The sequence below is a fragment of the Camelus ferus genome, chromosome 1 (assembly GCF_009834535.1).
Source record: "Camelus ferus isolate YT-003-E chromosome 1, BCGSAC_Cfer_1.0, whole genome shotgun sequence".
Taxonomy (NCBI): domain Eukaryota; kingdom Metazoa; phylum Chordata; class Mammalia; order Artiodactyla; family Camelidae; genus Camelus; species Camelus ferus.
Window position 1 is genome coordinate 81,229,323 of NC_045696.1, and position 23,248 is coordinate 81,252,570.

A 23,248-nucleotide genomic window follows, 5' to 3' on the forward strand; every position below is an offset into this window, starting at 1 on the left:
GTTGTGGATTTATGTCATTTTAAATCTTTCAACTCCCATTTTTAGTGGGGTTGATGGAGGGAGAGACAATCAAGTTGGGTGGTTAATCAGAAGCCTGCAGTATTGTTTCCTACTCCTGTATTTTGAATTGCTGTTAGACAATATTTTATTCTACTGTCCACTTAATGTCTGTATATGGATTATCCTGCCAGCCAGGCCTTCATGTGTGTGAGAGTTAACTGAAATTCAAGATTCTAGGACCATATTTCTATCCTACATTCTACTCCTTCTACTCCCGTCTTCTTAATCCCTCCTCTTATCTTGTCTGATGTTTGGCAGAAACTCAGGGAGCTGGAGGGGTTGCTTCTTATTCATGAGACAACCAAAAGCTGTCAGCCGCTTCTGAGGTGATTTTTGCTCCTTCCTTGTCCCCAGTCCCTACAAGCAACCTGGGAAGGAGACTCAGTTTATCCATAGCTTTGATAATAAGTTGTATTTCGATGATTTAGTCGCCCACACATGATTGTGTCTTACTTTGTGGTCCTGAAAATTCCTAACATCCCAAATTAACTCTGGAGAACTACGGAAGATTGGAATGAGGATGTCCATGTGTCCTCTGTGCCCTTCCCTCCCCTAAGGCTTTCCCCTGCATGCTGACGGATGTTCACTGGCTGCTCTCCCCTGGGATGCCGGGCTCTGGGCTGCTCATTTCACCTTAAACACAGAACAAGGCACTGTTGAAAACAGAGGCTGCTACCTCACTTCCTCTCCCCCATTTCCTGCCCTGTCATCATGAATATGCATGTTTGTGTTCTGTAAGGTGAGGGAGAGAAATCGGGGGTCTGGGGTGTCTGTGCTCAGCTCCTTAGGAAGACAGATCTTACTGATGTTCCAGGCTTTTTCATGAAATTTTAAAGTAAATCAAGCTGCTAATTCACAGATTTTTTTCTACTCTAATTTTCCTCCTGAGAAAATAAAACAATACAAGTAGTTTCTGTGATTCATCGTCAGTTGTCAGACAGTATCTGATGCCAATTTCTATGGGTTCTAGTTACATTTTTAGTAAGGAACAAGTTTTGGGGATTTTTTAAGCAACATATACCCAAGTGGTAAGTTATGAGCTCCTGTGGTAGAAAAAGTTATTAAAAAGCTGTAGATTTCTGCTTTTTTATCTGAAGGTGAGTTTCCAAGCTGTTCTATAAACTCAGAAATTGTCAGACCTGAGGTTCCCATGAGTCTTCTTAGATGTCGTCCTGGTGGTGATGTGTCATGTGGGCCTTGAGGCTTCAACTAATTCTACCTGAACCCATTACTCGCTGAGTGTGGGAGTGTGGGCCAGTCCCTTCTCTACATCCACATTCCTTTTTTGGGTGAGTGTCCTTGAAAGCACTGTACATCCTCCCCTTCTTAGTGCTTGTGGATTTTCCAGGAAGCTTATCCAAACTCTGCTATAATCTACCGGACTCCTTTTGACCCATTTTTCTGAATTTTCCAGAGAGAAACACTTCAACAGTTAAATTCAGCACATTTTGAGCGCCTATTGTGTACAAGATGCTTCAGAGCATACGAAGGAGATTTTTAGGCTTATAATTGAATAGTGGGGTTCAGGCAAGTATCTAACACTCAAGGGTAACTCTGAGAGTGAAACTTCATTTGAATTTAATTAATTAAAAATTTAAATTTACTTGTAAGCCAACGTTAGTATTAGCATCGTAGGCATCAATTAAATTTTTTTCCTTTGTAATTCAATTTTAAAATTATATGCAGTAGGTGTGGACCACTGCTTTAGGCATATTTCTGGATACAGACATGATTAAGACATGGTCCCTGTTTTCTAAGAATTTTATATATGTATATAAATAACTAAAGTCAAAATAATCACACAAGTACTTTAATAAAAACAGCCTTTCTGTAAAGAGTGCCTTAAAACTATACGGGAAGTAGAGATTGATTTTGAAAAGGACTTTTATGAAGGAAATGCTATTTGGTTTTGATCTTGAATAAAATTTTAACAGACAGACATGAATGTTTCCAGAATGAAGGCCCAGTTTGAGCTCAAGCTAGGAGACAGGAAATACAGGGTGAGTTAGGGGTGTATGAAGGGCAGGTCCTGGGAAATGACATTGAAAAAGTAAGTTAAGGTCTTGTTGTAAAGGAGTCTTAGTACCAGGCAAAGGAGCTTGAACTTGATGTTGATAATCTGAGGGAAGCCAATAATTGTTCTCTTTTTTCAAACAATAATACAGATTGGCTCTTAGATTATTCAGGTGATAGTGTTAGAGGATGAAGAAAGAAGGCAAATTACAAGAAAAGTGCAAGTGATGTGTAAATGACACAACTATTGGTTTGCAACACAAGTGGGGATGGTGTACATTTTGAAGAAGAATTGTTACAGGACTTGAAGACAGGTTTTGAACCCAGACACAGAGTGAGGATAAGGTTGTCCTTAAGGGAGGGCAGAACCCAACCCCTCCCTCTTGCATGTAGTGTGTCTTGATCTTGTATCAGGCGCTGTGCTCAGAGGCGATGGGGGAAGTGAGAAGTAGTCCCTGAATCTGGCTCAGCAGGGGAGGAAGAAAGGTGCACAAATGAGCTTTGTATTAAGAACAGTTAGAGGCTCCAGCTGTGGGAATGAAATAGCAGAAACAATGATGACTGCTACTCAAAATCCATCTATGAATGTGCCATTCTCTGTTGAAATCCTTTTATACCTATCAACTCATTTAACCTTCCTGACAGCCCTATGAAGCAGGAACTTTTATGATCCCTATTATGTAGATGAAGAAACTGAGGCACTGAGCATTGGTAGAGACAGGACTCAAACCCAACTCCATGCTCTTGGGTTCAAACCCAAAAGGTAGGATTGTAACCACTACAGCCTGCCTGGAGAGAGTTTGGGTGGTAGGCAGCTGTAAGAGGAGCCAGCAGAGTTGGGGAAGGATAGTTCAGGAAGTGAAATTAACACATGAAAAGGCATAGAGAGAATTCAAGGAAGAGGTTGGAGATTAGAGATGAGTTTTATTTGGGGCATCGTTTGACTGCTGCTGTGATATTTAGGTGGGGATGTCTCACTAAGGAGACGGGTGTTTTTGGAGAAGTTAGCAGGCAGTTTCTCTTTGGCTTCTTTCCTGTCCATGTTGGCAGACGTTCTCCAGTGCATTTCATATATATTTCATCTCTGTGTGAGCAGGGAAGTGGATCTGAAGGAGGAAGCTGTAGTATACCTTCTCGATCTTTCCTAAGGGGTTCAATTGTTCATTGAGAATCGACTTCAATTTAGTAATCAGACAGTATTTTCAATAACAGTGGATGCTGTGGGAGTACTGCCATGACCCACTCACCCCCAACCATTGAAGAATTCACAATTTGGTGGGTGTCCAGCCCAACTGTGACAATACCTGAGTAGGTCCTTCCAAACTTGGAAAGGTGGGGTTAGCTAAAAAAAATTATCTTCCCAGTTTCTACTCAGTTTCTAGGCAGGAATTGAACTGCTTAACGTGAGTGTAAATGTGAGTGTGTGCACATGTGAATACGTGTATGTTTGTGAGAGTATTTTCTATTGAGGTGTAGGAATCAATGTAGATGATTGATCTCATGGATAAAGGAGATATGAAAATCCTTCTAGATACTCAATGTTTCTGAAGTTCTTTGAGACATATGAAACAAATGAAAATCTTTGTGGCCCCTGGCTTAGAACAGCTGCTTTAACTACCCCTCCCTTAAAATGTTTTCACTCTGATCTTAATACAAGAGTAAGAAAAAATCATTTCAGCAGTGATTGTCATATATACCACTTCCTCATTGAAGATAGAGGAAAATGGAACTCCAGTCTCCCTAACATAGGCCATTTCAGTGGTCTTTCATGTAGGAAGTTATAAAAGAACACCAGCTGAGGCTGTGGTTTGTGGAGTAACTCTTCCCTAGCAAGAAAGAAATCACATTTTCAGATAACCAAAAAAAAGAAAAAAGTCACTATTGTATTCATGGGTCTGTTTTAAGTGGTACCACTGAATTAAAGCTGTCCAAGGAAATTACATAGTGAAGCGGGGGAGGGGGCATTGTGTGATGTATGTTCACTGAAATACTAAACACTCCAGTATAACATCAGTATATAATTTGTATGGTTACAAATATTATTGGCATAAATAATTCATGCTGTTGCTTTTTATTCACTTGATTAACAGCGTCTTTGTCATTTTTATCAGTCATGATGCCATTGCAATCTTGCACATTGTGTTTAAAGAATACTTGGGGAAATGTTTCAACTGTGTGTCTGGATGGCATAATGTATTTATTCATTTAGGCAGATGAAATGAAATAGAGAGTGTTTAATATGCATGTCTGCATTACACTAGACATTCTCTAAATAAATTACAGGCAATATTACTTTCATTGTGAGAAAAATTATAGTGTGATTTTTTTCAAGAAGCCAAACGCAGCCATTTTGTATTTTTAATTACAATTTTTTGAAGCTTTTCAAATAAGCTTTGAATAATCCAGAAAATTTTTGTATTGAGACGTCAATAGGAAACCTTTGGTAACTTGAGTGAGCTGTATCAAATGTGAGTTGAATTACTTTGGAAAAATGTAAAATAGGTTTTCTACTCATGGGGTGACGATGCTTCTGGAAAGTGGACACTGCTGTGCCATCCCCGTGCTGCTGTATTTGCAGTGCTCCATGAAGCCACCGTAGTTTTGGCCACTGAAGTGAGTTTTATCCCCTTTCCTGTTCTCTTCTAGTCCTCTCCCCAGCTCTCTGGAGCTCCGATCGTCAGCCTGTCCAGTGTCTCCTCTTACGGCATACCACCCAGGTCTTCTCACTGCCATTACCTTCCCCTCATCTTCGCCCATAAGAAAACTCCAGTTCCTTCCCACAGCTGGTCTCTGCTTAAGGTTAGATCTCATGAGGTGACTGAGATAACTGGTGTTCAGGTTTGGACAATTGGTGTCCAAGAGAACCAGAACTGGACAGGAGTGAAAGCACCAGAATCAGATTATATTTAAGACGACTGCAGTAGGGAAAAGAGACCTCAGTACAGAACAGGGCTCAACTCCAAGTACTGCAAGAACAAGTGGGGATTTACAGCCAAGGGGCAGGGTAGGGGGTCTCTGGATGGAAATTTACTCAGAGGGTAGGGTGAGTCTTGCTAACTTGACCTAACAAGATTCTTGCTGAGGGCAGTCCAGGGTCATCAGTTATTTATTACCTGGGGGACAGTGTGGGGTTGAGGAAGGTAATCAGATACTGAGGGTTGGGTATTCTGGCTAAACCACCTGAAGAATTCTTGCTAAAATTGGGCAATGTAAAGATGGCCATGAAAGTCCAAAAGTTAAGACTTAGTTGGAAAAAGTTACAGAGGAGCTGGACTGAAGTTTAGTCAAGGAGAGACTTGTCATCACTGGTAAGCATATTATTTTCTGAGGAGGGATTGTTTATGAAATGAGGAGCAAATCAACTCCAAATCAGGTTCAAGTTGGGACAGTCTTCTGAGAAGACTCTTCCAAGTACAGTCCTGACTATTACTGTGCAGTGGGAGAGTCCCGTTAGGTTCCTCTGATGAAGAGGGAAGGGGAGCTGAGGGTTCAGGGCCATTGTCAAGGTTGGGAGTTGGCAGGGACTGGAAGTGTGGTCTGTGACTCTCTTGCACACTGTGGAATCCTCAACCCCCAGGGACAAATAGGGAGAGCTCAGTCAACGCATTAGTACTATGAGTGAATTTCACAGGTCAGGAAACTGGCACATAAAGAGGTTGGAGAACTTTGCTCTGTTCTTTTACACATTTCAGCTTTATGGAAAATTACCTTTATTTCTCCTGCCCTATCCAAAAGTTATGGTCACTAGCTAATTGTTAGTACTCTCCTCATGGACAGCACTGTTACTGAGAGGAGGGGATAACAGTTACCTCAGTTCTCAGTCACCTGAAAAAAAATGAACTTTTAACAAGAGACAGAAAGCATGATATAAACAGAAGATTTTATTTGTAAAGTAAAAAGATATTAAAATATAGTGCACACCCCAGAATTGGGGGCAGGCCAACCCAAGAGAGGGAAAATGGTGCTGCTCCTTTGTTTTTCCTGTTCTTATATCCTGGCTTAGGGAACGTTTTCATGATTGATTGATTAATTGATTGATGGCTCAGTTCCTTATGCTCAGGTCCCACCATCTCTTTTGCGTGTGTTCTTACCTATGATGCACACAGAGAAACCTCCGGGGGTGGAGGCCTTAAACTGTGATGTTAATTACATTATACTCCGCATTGGGTCTAGTTAAGCTGGGTTCTTCTCTCTACTGTGCAGCCTCAGTGTTCGGTCCTAGCCGGTTTCTTTGCTGGCCCTCATTTATAGAAAGTGAAAGTTTTTGGAGCCCCTTATCCTGAGCGCAGGTGTACTGTTATATTCTGGGTTGCTCCCTCTCCCTTCCTTTCCCCTTGCTGGGTGCTCATTTCTATCTAACTGCCTAACAGCACTGTAATTCATCCATATGAGGAGATAGGTCGATTGTCATGCATTTAGTCTCTGGAACCAGAAGGGTGAAGACAAAGCATTTGACTGTCACACTCGTACAGTGTAGTCCAGAGACTTGCCTTGAAAGGAACATGTTTTGGTCTCATGACCATCTCCCATGCCTGGGACACTCTGGTTGTGAACATGTAGCCAGTGGAGGAGGGATATATTAGACCTGGGAGTACCTGAGTTCTGATATCAGACTCCTGTTAGCCCTGTCATGCTCCTTTTCTAAACTAAGTGCACTCCCTTTACTGGATCTTATTTCACGCTGAAAGAGGTTGGCCCCTCATTTTCTCTCGGAATCTGCTGAGCCAGGAATCCTTTGGTACTGTATTGAACCAAGCCAGGTTGCAGAGAGCACCCTTCACCAGCAGCCTTGGCTGGCTCTCTGAGAATTTTTTGGCTCCTCTCAGCACAATGTCAATTCTATAATTACCAACTCTCACACAGTGAGTCATCCCTGCCACAGAGAGTGAATACCACTATAACACCAAGATGGTTTGATCACAAGCTTTCCTTTAATTTACACCCTGAATAATATTTTTCCCTACTAATCTTCAAAAATGAAAAAATAAAGTTACATCTCAAGAAATATAACATGGACTTATCTCTGCCAGCTTCTTATCACTAGAAAAAAGTCTAGTAAAGCTGAAAATGCCATTTGCCGTGTCTAAGCTTGTCATTATAAGAGAGGCATTTTAAACGGCAATCTGAGAGTGAAATGTTTTTGGATTTTACACTGGCCAGGCTGTTCAGAACAGACTCTGAGTGAGAATAGTCAAATATGATAATCATCTGCTTTGGAGAACAGAAGGAAGCCCATTTCACTTGGGCTGGACTGATTTTTCAACTTGGAAGACAGTGGCTTCTGGTTTCTCAAAGGCCAAAGGAAGGAAGTGTTTTCAAGGCATTCTCTCATTTTTTTTAGGTTGTTTTTTCCAAGTTTCTATTTAATTCCCTTTGTGTAAAATGTACTCTTTTCCAGCTAAGACCCAAGTTTTCCCATGTAAGCATCCAGATTTCACAACTCAGTTGGATTAGACACTTGGCAAACCTCAAAGTGTGGTAGAGCAGGGCTGCATTCTAAATTAGCAGGAGGACAGAATAATGAGGGCTGAGAACCCCAAGCAGGCATTTCAAATAAAGAGGAGCTCGGCCCTGTTCTGTGTGCTTGGGTGACAGCTTTGGGTGCAACCTTAGTGAAACTCCTTCTTCCCTCAGGTGGGAGAAGATGGAAGGAAACAAGAGGGGGAGATGCTTCCAGAAACTTGTTTGTTGTTGTTCAATGTTCCCAAGGATTAGATCCTAATGTAGGCTTTTTCAGAATTTCAAAATATTTATGACTATCTCCTGAGCAGTTATGCCCTGGGTGGGCGGGGGCGGGGGAAGTGGTGAAATGACAATTCCTGGAGACTTCAGCTGCTTGCATTATTTTTGTAAATTCACTTTGTAAAATTCATGTCCACCGTTCTTTGTCAACAATGATCTGATTTGTGGAATAGGAACCCCCTTCTTTGCCTCCTTCCTTCCTTCCCCTTTCCTTTTTCTTTCCTGTCCTCATCCCTGCTTCTTCCCTTCCTTCCTTTTTCCCTCTCAACTCTGACGGCTCTCTGGGCTCCTGCCCCATTTGCACCTGCCCCCTTTTGATTCTAGAGTGCATGTGGAGGGATGCTGAGCCAGGAGGTATGTTAAATTCGAGCTACCATGCAGGCCGGCTGCCTCTGGAGGTCCCCAGGAATGGAAGGGTTACTGAACAGGCAATGGTAGATCCTTATCTGATAGTTCTTGCCTTTTTCAAGACTTTACAAAGGGAAAAACATAGTACTGACTTTACAAAGGGAAAAACATAGTACTTTAAAGCAAAACATTAGTAATTCAGGCCAGTCTTTCTTAGGACTTAACCACTGTCCAGTCTCTTTTTAAGGCCCTCCTTTCTTCCTGTGTTCTGGTTGGCTTTGATTAAATTAACGTTGGCTCCTTGAGTTGGTGTAGCATTCACAAATGAATCAGCTTATGAGGGTGATTTTAATTACCATTTTCCTGCAACCTTTAGCCATTCTTGCAATATGTATTGGTGGGGAGCGTCTGGTTGAATTGCAAATGCAAAGAAATTAAACATTTGAAGAGTGGCCTTCTTCCAATTTTTTATTTCACCAGACAGTTTTGCAATCTGTGTCTCTACCAGGACGAATGCAGGTCTGAAACCACAACCATTCACGGAAGTACCTGTTGTGAAATTAAAAACAAAAGACTTAAGTTCAACTAAGGAAGCTCTTCTGGCCTGTGGCTTTTCTGAAAAGAAGTCAATGTCAGTTTTAAAAATGAGCATGCACACATCTAAAACTTCTCGGCTTAGAAATCCTATCCAAATTGGTCCTAAGTCACAATTCTTCCAGATTTTCTTTTATTATTTGAAATATTTTCAGTATTTGATGATTTAAATGGCAAGCAGGTGTCTGATTTTCTTGGATTCTGTCATTTGCCAGCTTTCTCTTTTGAGAATACATTTCGTGCACCATATTCTGCTACTTGGTGCCCACATTTGGGGAAGAACTGGGGTTCTCTTGCATGCTCTCTCGTGACAGCAGCAGGAACCTCGCTTCCTCTAGTGAATGTTTGAAGACACATGTTTTGTGTGCCCTGCCACGCTAAGCACCGACAAGGTTCCTGTCCTCAACGGAGCTCACAGCTGAGGTGTTTAGGAAGGTAACAGTGACTGTCCTCAGCAGTTGGTGGCCTCTAGGGCCTCAGCCCACAGCCTCTGAAGGGAACACCACCCCGCCCCCTGCCGCAACCCCCCCAAATGCATCTCCGCTCTCTCTTTGGCAGAGGTCTGAATGCTGTGCGTGAGCGGGAGGACCATTCCACAGCATTTCTGGGCCAGTTTCCTCACCTGTAAACTAAATTGACCTACATTTGCCTCTCAGAGCACCTTAATCTCTAAAATGTGGAGCTGGAGCTTCATGCCTCTGTGTACGCAATTGTATTTTAAGCTGTGCTCATTCGTTTTTTCCACAGGGTAAACTAGCGTGTGGGATCTCCATCCCATTTGAGAGCTCCCTGAGGTGAGACTGGCATAGGGGATGGAAAGCCTGAGGGAAGCAGGGATGAAGGGCCTTGATGTGGGGGAAGGAAGAACACAGACAAACTTCCTTCTGTTTCACTGTCCTCCTGAGTGCTAAGAAGAGTTCCCAAACTCCTAGCATGTCTCAGGTGACCTGGCCCTGGCTTTCGCCTCTCCAGCTTCAGAGCTCCCTGCCTCACACACAACATCCCGCCTGACTTAAGCATTGTCTTCCCACAATGCACCAGGCCTCCTCGCGCCCATCACATCAGGCACTTCTACTTCAAGACTCACCTGAAGGGTTTCCTCCATCAGGAAGCCCTCCCTGCCCTACTCGCTCCAGGCCAGGGTAAGAATCTGGGCTCTCATAATCCCTCATGCTTTCTCCTAATAATGGCTCCTGTCAGAAGTAGAGCAACATCTTTTTACTGCTCTGTGGCTTTCACTGAACTGTTCACTCCCCAAGGAAGGGAACTGTGCTTGAGTACATCACTGCCTGCCAAACACTAGGTACTCCATACATATTTGTTGAAGGGAAAAATGAAGGAGTGGAGGTTTAAAAAAAAATAACGTCATTGAAATTATTGATTTCTGAAATTATTTTTACATCATTGAAATTTGAAAGCCTCAGTCCTTATTTTCTCCTCAAAAATGTTTCTCTCTATAAACAGAAATGCTGTCTGGTACAGTCAGTACTTTATATCTGTCCTAACTAAGGCCCTTCCTTAATGATACTCTAATTTTTGATTCAATCCAAAAATTAAAATTTGAAAGCCTTTAGGCATACAAATCTCAATCTTCATTCCCCCTGTGAACAGAAACCTCAGTGAATCTCTGTTCAGCTGCCAGGGTTGTTACAGGGAACATCATGTACATCGGCACTGGCTCTACTACCTGGAGCAGTGCTCCGTGTCTCCCTGAGAATCCTACACTTCTCTGAGCCAGAAAGGACTTTAAGACTCATGTGACCCAACTCACTGGTTTTTAAGTCTGGGAATGGCGTGGTGACTTTGCAAGGTGGCAGAGGTTATGAACTGGAAGGCTTTCAGCTTGTCTGTAGGCTGGCTTACCTGGAGGCTCAATGTGACTGTTGAAAGCCCATGAGTCAGATGCAGGTGTGAGGCCTTCCATAACCTAAGAGGGGCTGTTTCGTCCTATGGGTGTTGCATCAGCAAGGAGACTTTTCCCAGAAGGCCTCCAGTGGATTTTGCCTCCTATCTCATTGGCCAGAAGAGGTCACACCCACTCCTAAGCCAGTCAGTTGCAAGAAGGCTAGGATTATCAAGATAGGTCAGGATTCATACCTGAACTTGGAGTAGTGTCGTTTCCTTGAGGGGTGGACACTACAACAAAAATGGGGTTCCCTTATCCAGAAAGTAGGGCAGAGTAATCTGTTTTTGGTAGACAACTGACTGGTAGCAGACCTGGCACTTGCCTTCCTTTGTTCCGCATAGATATGTTAGTGTAATTGCTTACCACAGGGCTTCCACCACCGGGCCTGGCAGATGCTACTCCTCTTGGAAGGCCAGGTGGACTCCCTTCAAGGTCAGGAGTGAGTGGCTTCCTTTCTCTCCTGCTGAGTCTGCCTGGAGTGCTTCAGAGAAGTTGCTTCCAGACATTGATCTCTCATCTTACAGAGTATTTTTTAAGAGTTGTGTTAGTTACAGTCTCTGGTGGGGGGTCAAGCAGATAAACTGAGCTGTGGAATGCGAGCTTTTGTTCTTTCCGTTGAAGTCCAGATGAACATGATGAGGAGTGGCGTTCAGGCTCGATTCAGAGAGAAGGTGGGATGCGGTGGGATGGGAGTGGGACGTGAACAAGACTGGCAGAAGCTGAATCTGGCTGTTTTATTAAAAGGTCGGTGAAATCAAACAGAGCAGTTTTTACAAACAGACCTAAGGAAAGGTGAGTCTCTGGGTCAGTCTACCCTTGCTCTAGGATGTTTAATCAGGGCAGTTGTGACAAATCCCTTCAAGAGGTCTATGGTGAACAGTGTTGGGCCATGCTCTTAGTGCCCCCAGAATGGTCTGCCATTGACCCCACTGCTGGGTTACGATTGAAAAGTTTATAAACAGGAGTATTCATGTTTTATTCCAGTTATTCATACAGTGTTATCCAAGAATCAGCTCAAATGTCATCTCTTCAGAGACACTTTTTATACCCAAACCAGTCTTAAGTTGTGTGTCCCCTCCCTCCAAACCACCTTGCCTCTGTGCCCTATTTTTATTTTCTGAATACCGCAGATGTTGGATCTGGAATGATCTTCTTTTATGTATTTACTTGTTCAATTTTATTAGAATGAGGACTTTGTCTGTCTAACCTATTGCTGTAGCCCCGGCACCTAGAACAGTGACCTGTAGGCTAGATGCTCAGTTGATTAGATGAGTCATACTTTATACAAGGAAGACAGGAAATTAAAGAAGGTTTCTTTACCTTTGGTATTATAACATGGCTATTTGGCTTGATTTTCTCGAAAATGATACTCGTTTCCCCATCTACCCAACAAATATCTCTTGATTACTAACCAGGAGTATTCATGTTTTATTCTAGGAACTAATCATCGTGCCCCTGTTTGAAAGTAGACTGACGTTTAGTGGACAGAGATAGACATTTACATGTGAATGTGCAGATATCATGGTTAAACTTATATACAAAGGAAGGAGGAAACCATTGATTCTGCCTGGGAAGAAACTGGTATACAGAAAATAATGCTTGGGCTGGATCATGAAATACATGTCTGTTTACCAAGCAAAAAAAGGAAGTGCAGTCCTGGTGAGGAAATCAGCACGAGCAAAGGAGTAAAGATGTGGTGTCGCCTGGAAGGGTGGGAGAAATGCTGTCGTCCCAAATGGCCAGAGAAGAGCCTCCTAAGGGTGAAGGGGAGGTGAGGGGACATGGTACCAAAGCTGAGATGTGAGAGCCAGACAAAGGCCCTATGGGCAAAGCTTTGTATATTATACCAAGGATTTTGACTTTAATCCATAAAATACATCTGAATGGAGTATGAAGAGCTATCAAATTTTAAACTAGGCAATATAGCTATCAGTGTTGTGTCTTGAGACATCATTTATGAAAACATACTGGTTAGATAAGAGTAGAGCCAGCTTGATTTATGGCTTCTCACACAGCCCTGTGCTGATTCATGGGCCACCATCTCTCTGGTAGGTCATCTCTAGCAGCAACCGTCTTTCTCTTTTCTTTTCCTTTTAAAATCAGTGCCTTTGATGAAGACATGGGAGCCCTAAATATGGAATTTAATGGCGACACAAAAGTGGGGATCACTAATCTATGGGTTGATAAAATAAAGATGATCTTAGTAGAGTGGAGGTACTGTGAATCGGGGTGACGTTGTATAGGGACAAGTGAAATCAACTGAGCAAGTCAGGAGAGGGAGAAGAGACAGCCTTACAACCAACACTGCTGGAAAAATGCCTAGGTGTCACCCAGGTCAGGGGAGTGAACAGCTTTGCCCAGCACTAAGATTGTATTTGGGTCTCAAAATCTTAGCAGGGATATTGACTATGTGGGAGTACTTCCAGTGGAGGAAACCAGCCAAAATTGTGAAGTGTCTGGGATTCATATGATATACAATAAGAAATAAAGAAATAAGATAAATAAATAAATGAATAAGAAATCCATAGTTATAGAAACTAAGGATAATTATTTGGGAAAAAATAGCATATCTGAAACATGAGAGCAATCTCTGAAATGTTTGAAAGACTGTCATGGATGACAGAGATTGGGAAAGGGTTAGGATGACTCAGTGAGTCAACAGAAATGCACTGAGCATCTGCTGTGGGTCACGTATTCTACTGTGGAGTCTGGTAAGAGTCGTTCCCTGTTGTTAAGGTGTCCTGCATCTCTTGGTGTTTGTTGGACGTATGTCAGTGTGTTGCAGTGCCTGATGAATAGAAAGAGGTAAGAAAGAGGACAAATGTTAGCGGTATATTGTAAAAGACCCCTCATGTCACGATGAGGTGTTATCCCAAATGTCTTACCTATGCTGGGTTTGATAAACTGTTTCCTTTGTATGTTTGAAATATAAGGAACATAATCCTAATTCTGAGTCTCTATGTAAGGTTGGAAATGGTGATGAAGGATATATTATTTATGGTATAAGATCTTATTAGCATTTGCTACAGAGATGAGATTGTATGTTAGATATTTATCAAGTCCTATATGATATGCAAGAAATTATATGAAAATCTTCATCAATTTTGAGTGTTGACTTGAGAAGAGCTACATTTATTCACTGTTGAAATGTTGAATACCTCCAATATGGGTATGCTTATTTGCATGTAATGAGTTAAGAAAAAGAATTCATTTACTTTAAAGTAGTTGGGCCATGTGAATAATATTTCATGTTTGCATGGAATAACTATCCTCCCCTCATCCCACCTAAAACTTTAAAGTGAAAATCCCACAATAGGAACAAATATATAACTATCGGTGGAATTGGCACCCAAGGATAATAAGCAGGTTAACTCCTTCAGCATTTCCCAAAAATGTACCTGTTGCTATTTTGGGTCCCTTATATGCAATCATTTCATGAACATAGAAGCCCTAGGAAATAAGTATGGGTGAGGGTCTGAAGCTCATGAAAGTGAAGTAATTCCCCAGAGTTTTATGGCTTAGTAACTAGCAGACCATGGACTTCAGAGCCTTTGTCCTTTCCATTGCAAGCAGGAAAGCTTTAGGGGTGCGACTGGGATGATCAACGCTACACCTGGACCTACTGGATACTCTTGAGGCTTACAGTGTTAGTGAAAACAGTCAGCAGAATTATATTCCAGAATTTTTCCATTATACGTCTAGCTGTCCTTTGAATTAGCACCCTTTCAAAGCGATGAAAAGGTGAGTAGATAGACAGACGACAGGCAAATAGATAGGTTTATGTATGGATGGACAGACTGGCAGAAAGTTGTAAGTATTAGTAGTCATGGAATGTTAGCTCAAAGTTAAAATTATATGTGCTAACCTTCTGAGCTTACTGCTGCCGTTGATTCTCTTCAGCATTGGATAGAAGGCAGTTTGTGGAAAGGATTTGTAATCTTTCTTGTATATCCCATATTCTTCAGTGAGACTGTATTATAAAGATGTTTTTTATTTAAATCCATCAGGCTCCTCCCTATCCCTTTATGAACTATGGTAAGTTACAAGGCGGGCTGGTGATCTCCAAGCAAACTCACTCAGAACGTTAGTGTTGAGGAGAGAGTGGGAAATCCTGGTGATACACCCACTCCCACCATTACCCGCCCCACCCCCACTAGAGAAAGGGCTTTCACAGCAGTCCTTGTTTAAATCTCACAACGACCAGGAGTGGCCAGGCTTGCCTTTGGTTTGCGAAAACCAAGCAGGCTGTTCAAGGACATGCACTGGTGGCAGAGCAGACGTGGACGGGGGCGCTGAGGTAGGGGCTTTGCTTGCTCTTCCATCCCATAATACTCCAGTGGACTGACTGTGTCCTTCTAGCTGCCGAGCCTCCAGCACTTAACATTGTGCCTTGCACATAGTAGGCCTTTGATGGAGGAAGAAAGGAAAGCAGACAAAATCTCTATAAACTATGACTCATAAGCTGTTAAATAATCTAGTATTAGTGGTCTTAGATTTTTATTAAATACCTAATGTAAAATAAACCCTTCATCTAGGAAAAGATTTAAAAATAAGAATCTGCAATATTTCAGCAGTGACCCTAGTTATCCTTAAAGCAGCTGGTTTTGGAAAAACACCTCATTTGACCCAAAGGGATTTTGTAAAGCATTTTCACCATTAAAGGAAAGGAAAGTTCTATTGAGTTTTTCAAATGCTGTGTGAGCCCATTTGTTTAAACTAAACACTGAACTGTCTTAGATTTTAATGAACCTAACTGAAAATTTAGCTAAAAACAACTCATTGGGAACCAGATGGTGCAGCCGCCATTGTGAGCCGAGCTCAACTCTCTTGTTTTCTGAAGTGCATGTCAATTTAGCTCCACAGAACTCACAGGACAAAGATGCTATTAATTCTGGGAGCCTCTGTACCCTCGTCACCCTCTCTACCCCATTCCTGCCAAATCAACACATCCTTCCTCTCTTGGAAATTAATGCTGTCAGTAAAATGTGTGTGTGTCTTGGGGAGGAGGAAAGAGTGGGAAGGCATGCCAGCTCCCCAGGTTTTCACTCTCTTCTGTGGGTCGAGAGAACCAAGCCCTGCCCTGCAGATGAACACCTCCAGGGCTGCAGTTAACAAGGGCAAAAAGAAAGGTGCAGGGCTCGTCAGGAGTGCAAAGCAAGATGTATCTTGGTTAGATCTCTCCAAGAACATTGGATGAGGGGTGAGGGCAATGACACAGGCAATGACAAGTGTTCAGAACGACAATACTATGATATTATAAAGAAGGCCTGGCTAAAAAGTACAAGAAGTGAGTGCTTTTCAGTTGTGGCTACCACTTTTCAGTGTTTGCCTCAATTTCTGCAAATTTTTGACTGCTAGCCATGTGATTAGACAGGTGTTTTGTTTTCTTCCTGCTCTGTCTATATTGCAGTCTGCTAGGTTATCCCTTTCCATTTATGGGTACTTAGGTCTTCACAGCATGTGAGGGAAGCAAATTGTAAGGCACAAGAATTTTTTCAGCCATCTTTGTTCAAAGGGCTTATTGTTGGAAACTCATCACATCTTCATTGGTCTTGGTGGGACTCCTGTGCGGGTTAGCTTCTGGGCCACCAGGCAGGGTTTTCAGAGGTGGTTATCACCTGCCAGTTGACAACTACTAAATCTTCTTTCATCCTAAAACCTAAGGCCTATTCCACTGTCTATGAGGTAAGTCTCTAATGGTGGCCCCTGAAAGACCACTATGGCTGCCTCCAACTTAAAGGTGTCAGCACTGTGCCTGAATGTAAGGCCTCATCTAAAATTTATTCCCTAAATCTTTATTAAGCACACACACTTTGTGCCAGGTACACACATACACACATAAAACACATAGTCATTGACTTTGTGGTACAAAAGCTGTGCACATGAAAATTACAAACATCGGTCATTACAGTCAGTACCTTACAAGGCTGATGGACTCATGGACGTTTATGGGGAGAAATCAAACTTCAGTGGTGTTTGTGTGTGTGTGTGTGTCCGTGTGCGCACACGTGCACGCCTGTGTGTGCGAAAGTGAACTGAGCGGTCCAAGGCGTAGACCGGGATAATTGGTTACTGCATTGGCAATGAGACCACCATCATCCAATTGTCTCTGCTTAGATTTCCTGGGGAAAATAAACACAACTTGCACAGTTTCAAAGAGGGCCAGGTGAACAGAAAGCAAACTCCTGGGAACTAGGCTGAAGGGGCAGGAAAGGGGGCCGGACAAGGCATGGTGTCCCTGGGAGAAATGGAGAGAAGTCCTAAATCGGGCTTGGTTTGTAAGAACTTCCCTTTCATCTGCTGTCAGCTGGAACTTGGCCGACCCTCACCGAGAGGAGCCCAAGCTTTCTTTCCCGGCTCCAGGGCAGCTTGCACCGAGGCTGTAGGCAGCTGTTTTGAGCCCTGGCTCCCCGTTGGCCCTCCTTTCTTTGACTGACAGGGGGCATTGGAAATAGGTGAGGGGAATTAGAAAACAGCCAGAGGGAGAAATAAACTAGTCACCCTCCCATCTCCTAGGCTTTCAGTACTGGCATTGTCTCTCTGAAAGTTGATTTGGGTCAGTTGGGAAATCATTAGTGGGATCGTGTGGCCCTTGAAGCTTCCCTATTTATCAATGCTGAGGGCTGTTTGGAATGTGCATTTCCTTTGTCCTGTTCCTCCACAGTGGTGGGAGTCCTAGATGAAATATTAATCGTAAAGTTTTTTTTGTCATTTCCAGTTGCACAGAGATATTAAGAGTTATGGCCACAAAGCCTTGGTACAGCTATATTTTACTACCCACGTGTCCTCCCTGAGATGACACATACGCTTTTCATTTTGCTGCCATTATTCTTCATGAGATCGTGGGGCATCAATCATCTCTGTGGTGGAAAGATGAAGACTAGGGAAAAGAGCGCTGGTCTATAAGCACAGATGATGTGTCTGTCTGCAGTGGTAAGGGACAATCTCCGAATGTGAAAACCAAAAAAAGTCTCTGACTTGTGCCTCTGGAATGAGATTCATCGGCAATGAAACCAGAACCCCAGCCAGCAGTGGGTGATGCAGAGGTGTTTGGAGAACTGTGCTGCTGTCAGCGTAGGTGGAATTCAGTCCCCGCAGGCAGTGTAATGCAGTCACAGAGTCTGGGCTGCTTTGAAATGGTAGGGATGCCTGTCCTCCAGAACTCCGCATCAGGTTCGGCTTAGTTGATGGCAAAGATGAATGGGGTGTTAATGTTCCCCAAGGTGGGTGCTCTTGCAAATGGCCTCCATGTCTTTCTCCGTTGCCCATGGGAACCTGGGTTGGGCTTTACAAGCTGCATGGGTTCTCAAGTACCTAAGATGCACAGCTTGCTTTGATTGTCATCTAAGTGTTATTTTCCATTCTCAGAAACCAGATCACAAGGACAGAGTGCTGAAATGAGCATAAACACAATTACATTAGGACTGTGGGGACTGTGGTGATAGAAGTAGTCATCATGTTGTGAGTATCTGCTCTGTATTTCACACAGACTGTCTCCCAGCGCCTAGATGAGATGGGAGATGTTATTGTTCTTAGATGAGGAGAACGTGGGCCATGTGGCTGGTAGCGGTAGAGCTGGGATTTGGATGCCTGCAGTGCTCAGTAAATTTGCACACCACAATGTGGACAGGTATATATAAATGGCTTACATTTTTTTTTGTTGAACATGTGGAAGGTGAATTCCTCGTCCTAGAACAGCGTATGACCTGGTCCTCCCCGCATACGATTCCCCAGTTCTGCAAACACTCTAGGACCTCTGCAAAGTGCCACACAGTGGCGAGCAGCATCTTCCTTTGAGATGGAGCAGATGGAGGGCTCCACCTTCGGGCTTCATTCTTCCCCCGGCCATTTCAGTGCAGCTAGTCATCATGTCAGACCTACTTCAGGGCTAGAATCAATAGTTTCTGGTGGACTTTTCAAGTTTAAAGAAAGATGGAAAGGATGCCCAGACCCAGGGACGTGGAAGTTATCTCTCAGCAGTGGAGTTAAGTTTTTTTTCCTGATTTTTCACTCCAAACTGAAAATGTGCACAGTCACACAGCCATACTTGGTGAAGTGCAGAGGACGCTCTCTTCATGGAGGCTGAAGTTATACTGTCCTGCGTGAGCATTTAGTTTATTCTGATCCTTGCCCTCAAACTCCAGTCTTCATATCAGCTAGGTTTCCTCCAGATGCCCTTCTGGTGTCACACACAAGCCCAGGCATCAACATGGAGATGGTTCAGAATCCATCCATCTCCACTAGTGGGAATAAATGGCTTCTCTTTTGTGTCAGTGGGAAGTAAATCAGATGACCCTTCAGCTATTCACCTCTTTTAAGTTTTATCTGACCTTGAAGCTTAGCAGAACCTGGTTGGAGGAGAATGTAGTATTTCCTGAGGTTTCATGAACTAGCTCTGCACCAGCTCTTTGTCCTTCACGTCTGTGGCTCTTGTTTTTGAGCGTTTGTGAAGGATGGCAGAAGAGCGTTCCCCAAGCCTCTTACTTGGTTAAGAGGCTAGAGTCTCCCCCATGGGGACACCCTGGTGATTTCCCAGCAAAATGCTCTGCCTCCCTCGACTGTAGCACATAAGCTAATTAACCTCTTTATAGATTTTTCCTTCTCCTGATTCTAATTCTCAGCTGGTATTTCTCTCAGCCCTGGGCCTTGGGAATTGGAGAGGCATTTGTTGAATTTCTGGCAGCGCAAGGATTTCTGATAGTTTGCTTCCGGTTCTCTTGCATAGTGGAGTAGGAAAAAATAACTGAGGAGGAAAACAAGATTCAGAAACATCCTGATACAGCAGCCATGCTTAAACCAGGCGAGGCGATGAGGCCGTGGGCGCACTCCCTGTTTTACCCTGTGGCGGGGTTATGTTTTCTTTCTTTTTTCCCTGCGTGGCAATGTGGGGCATGTCTGCCTTATGGGCGGCACAGAATCCTTTGCTGTCTCTGCCTTTCTGTGGTTCTGTAGAACCACCTTCCTTCTTGTTCCGGCTGGGGAACTGGAGTCCTGCCCCCACCCCACCACCGCCCCCATCACCACTACCCTGGACCCACTCTGAATAGGAACCGAGGAGACGTGGCAGATTTCAAAACCGTCCAGCACTTAGAAAGAACAGAGCAAACTCGTGCGGTGTTGATGACTTTCAATGTCCTTTCAACAGAAGGATGTTTCTGAAACACTGAGTGGCAGCCACACCTATGGTGTCTAAAGGTCCTCGGGGATGTGAACCTCAACACTCGCGGATATGCAGCGACATGAGCTTTGTTCCTTTGGGCCTGTGACATAAATCATCCCTTTGCCCATATTCAGGCACTTAAGCTTGAATTCATCTCATCTCCTGACTTAGCAGACAACTTTCTATTTACTCTCTGCTGCTTTTGAAGAGGCAATAAGTACTTAGATACCGGTGAAGACTTTTTGGGGGGAAATTTGCCACTGCAAGATATTTTAAAAATCTGTTGATGAGCAGGTGATGTCTAGGTGGTGAACAGAAAAATAGCTAAAGCTTGCATCCAGAGTTTGCAGAACAGGGAACTTTCAAAATGATATGTAGTTTGATTCTGAAACTGCTTTGGCTCTACTTGAGCCAAGGAGCATCACTTCTATCCAGACAGCATTTGTCACCCAGACAGCTTTAGAAAAATCTACTGTATTTTCATGGAGAGTAGGGCAGAGAAGCTGAGGGATCTTTTTGGTTTATTTGAACCTAGGATTTTCCATTAACCCAAGGAGGGATTAATAGTGTCTCTGCCTGTATCAGGTGTTGTCAGCCAGATGTTTCTTTCAAGAACTTCGCTCCTTTAATTTCTAAATTGAATTGGCATCAAATAAAACACATTGCAACTTCAAAATCAGCATCAGCCTGGCAGAATGAGATGCAGTTATGAACCAAAATTAGGGGATGAGGGTGAGGTGGGGTGGGAGCTGTAAATTCAAAGCAATCTTCAGGTACGTTAAAATGGCTTTCTCATTTTGAATTTTTGGAAAAGTCATATGATTAATCTACATACTAAACCTCTTTTCATTTTGCTTCTTAGAACACAGTTCCCAAAGCCATTACGGTACTCCAAATGAGAAAACATTTATCTTGCTTGTTTGAAACAGAGAAAAATCATATTTTCTGCAAATAGCATTTCTGTGCTTCTATGTTGCATATCACTTCTTTCTGATTATGAAATGGAATTAAAACAATGGGTCTCTGTTGTTGTGTTATCTGCCCACAGACTTTATCACAAAATGATGGATTAATGCTATTATAAAGCCAGGGTTTCCATTTAGCCCTTAAATCCTAGTTGGAAAGGGATGGATAGATTTATGTGTCTCTATTGGTCAGCAGTTGAGTCTTCATCCAGTAATAGAAATTTGATTTGTAATAATGTTGCTGTTTGTTTTCCACCAAAAAAAGGAGATTGTGGGTTTATTAATATCAACACTGTGAAAATTCTGGGCAATACTTATATCTAACTTAATTTATTTTGATGATGCATATCCAGAAACTGAATTTACATTTGCAGGGAGTCTGGATTTATAAGAGGAAGTTGTGAGCAAATATTAAAACCCTAAGAATTGTGTTCTGTAGTCTGGGTAATGCTGAAATTCTGTAGATTAGTTCATCATCCTTTCATCTTGTGGCAGCCTGATGGGGCAGAGTGTGGGTGGTCTTTGGGGTCATAAGAATTGGAGAATGGGCTTTAGAAAGTCAATTCATCTTTTGAAGACTATTTTGGGGTTTTATTCTATAAAATGCCTTTCATAATGGATAACCAACATTCAGAAGGTCAGTATAAATGAGCTACAGAATGTCTTTGTTGTGTTGTTCTGCTAGAAGTTACTATTATTTCTTGCTAAAATGAAGGTATCCTTATGAAAGAGGATACCTGATGTAGTTACTAGTAATTTGTATTTTGGTGTAAATTGAGGATTTAAGAGCAGAGTTTTTTTTTTTTTAATGTAAAGAGAGATTGAGGTGGCTGGTTGTCTGAGCCATGTCCAGATCCTGAAAGTATGAAACATTTTATAATTTTGCCAGTTGTATGTTTTTAAGAAGCAGTCATCTAAACAATAGAAGGCCAGCTAGTTACATCCTTTGTTCTGTTGAATTCTCTGGAAGTGTTTATGAGTAAAATAAAGACATTTCCTGCTTTTTTCCAATCTTCAATAACTAATTTTTAACTGAATTTTGTGGGTTTTGTTCTTTAAGGGAGAGGATGGCTGTCTTCATTGATCAGAGGTCCCTTTGGGGAGGGCGGTGGAGATTTGTCGCTTGCCTTTACTCCAGGGTCTTGGTGGCTGTGCCAGCCTAATTTGCTTCCTTGTTGTGACATTTGAGAGAATTTTAAAAAAAAATAACTGCGTCTTGATTTCTTATATTCTTTAAATCAGATCTATGAGAAGGAGGTTAAAACAGTCATCTGGTCCCAACCTCAAGCTCAGGGTTGGGGTAACAGGAGCAAGCTGAGGTCTCATTGCAGATTTTGCTCTTAGCTTGATTTACCAGACAAATCAAAATGAGGGTGGAAGAACGGAGTCAGAGTGAGGGGCCTGAAATCCAAGGCCTTCCCAGCCTCGCACAGGCTGCTAGAGGGACTGCTCTGAAGTCCTGGCTCAAGATTCCCAGATACTTCTGTTATTTCACAAAATTGAAGAAGAGCAGCTTACTTACTAGTGGCCCTAGTAAAACCTTGCATTCTCAAATATGAAATGCTTCACCACCTGCTCACTCCATTTAAATTTTCTTTAAATGCCTGTTTTCTCTCTCTTACTTGGTAAAATCCCAGCTGTTGATTTTTGTGTTCTAAGGGACTCGGATGGTGTCACTTGGACCTTGTGTTCCCCCCAACCCCACCACCCCATCCCTTTTTTGCTTTCTTACAGAAACCCGGATTCATTTTTTCTCTCATAAAGAGATAAACTAGCCAAACTGCTTTCTTCTGTCGAAGTTATATTGTGAATGTCAAAGAGCCAATTCCATGCTGGACAATATTGCTCTGATTACATTCACACTGGTGGGCCGCATGCTGGCTTCAGTGCTTCCGCCTGCTACACAGGGAGAGCAGGGCAGTGCTACACCATTATATTTTAATATGCAGGCAACGTATCTTAAATTATCAGAAAATAGAAATTTTTGACACTTTCAGGCTCAATATTGTACACAAGATGCCAGGTCTTTCCATGATTTTGTTTCCATCTTCTCTTCCCCCACCTCCAGGTTTTAGTATTACCTGCTCATAAGAGTGAGCATGTTATGTTTCCACCAGCTGCACAAATCCCTTTGGTTTTCTAGTTCTTATGTTCAGGGTATTTATCTAGAGTTAAATTTTGAGACCTCGTTAGTCATTGATTCAATTTATTTAGTACCTACCATATGCCCGGCACTAAGCTGGAGCCAACTGATGAGCACAGGGAAGATGTGTAGAAGCATCCTTTCTCCATAAACTTCTTACAGTAAAAACATATTTTATGAAAACAAACACACACACAAACTAGAGAGTAACACAGAAGGTTTTTTGGGTGATCCATTAAGTAAAGAGAAAATAGGCACACCCCAGAATTTAACTGTGCAAATGAACGTCCTTCCTTCAGAGTAGATTCCTTCTCTCC

The 23,248-nt window shown here is 42.6% G+C and overlaps 1 protein-coding gene and 1 long non-coding RNA gene across 9 annotated transcripts in view; one reads left to right on the top strand and one right to left on the bottom strand.

Moving 5' to 3' along the window:
• TNIK (TRAF2 and NCK interacting kinase) overlaps positions 1-23,248 on the top strand; it is a 362,683-nt gene that overhangs the window by 160,189 nt on the left and 179,246 nt on the right. The window lies entirely within an intron of this gene.
• On the bottom strand, positions 597-17,225 carry LOC116665183. Its single transcript, XR_004321724.1, has 3 exons — positions 16,492-17,225; positions 7,831-7,836; positions 597-607 (listed from the first exon to the last, which is right to left on the bottom strand). It is a non-coding gene; the product is annotated as an uncharacterized LOC116665183 (long non-coding RNA).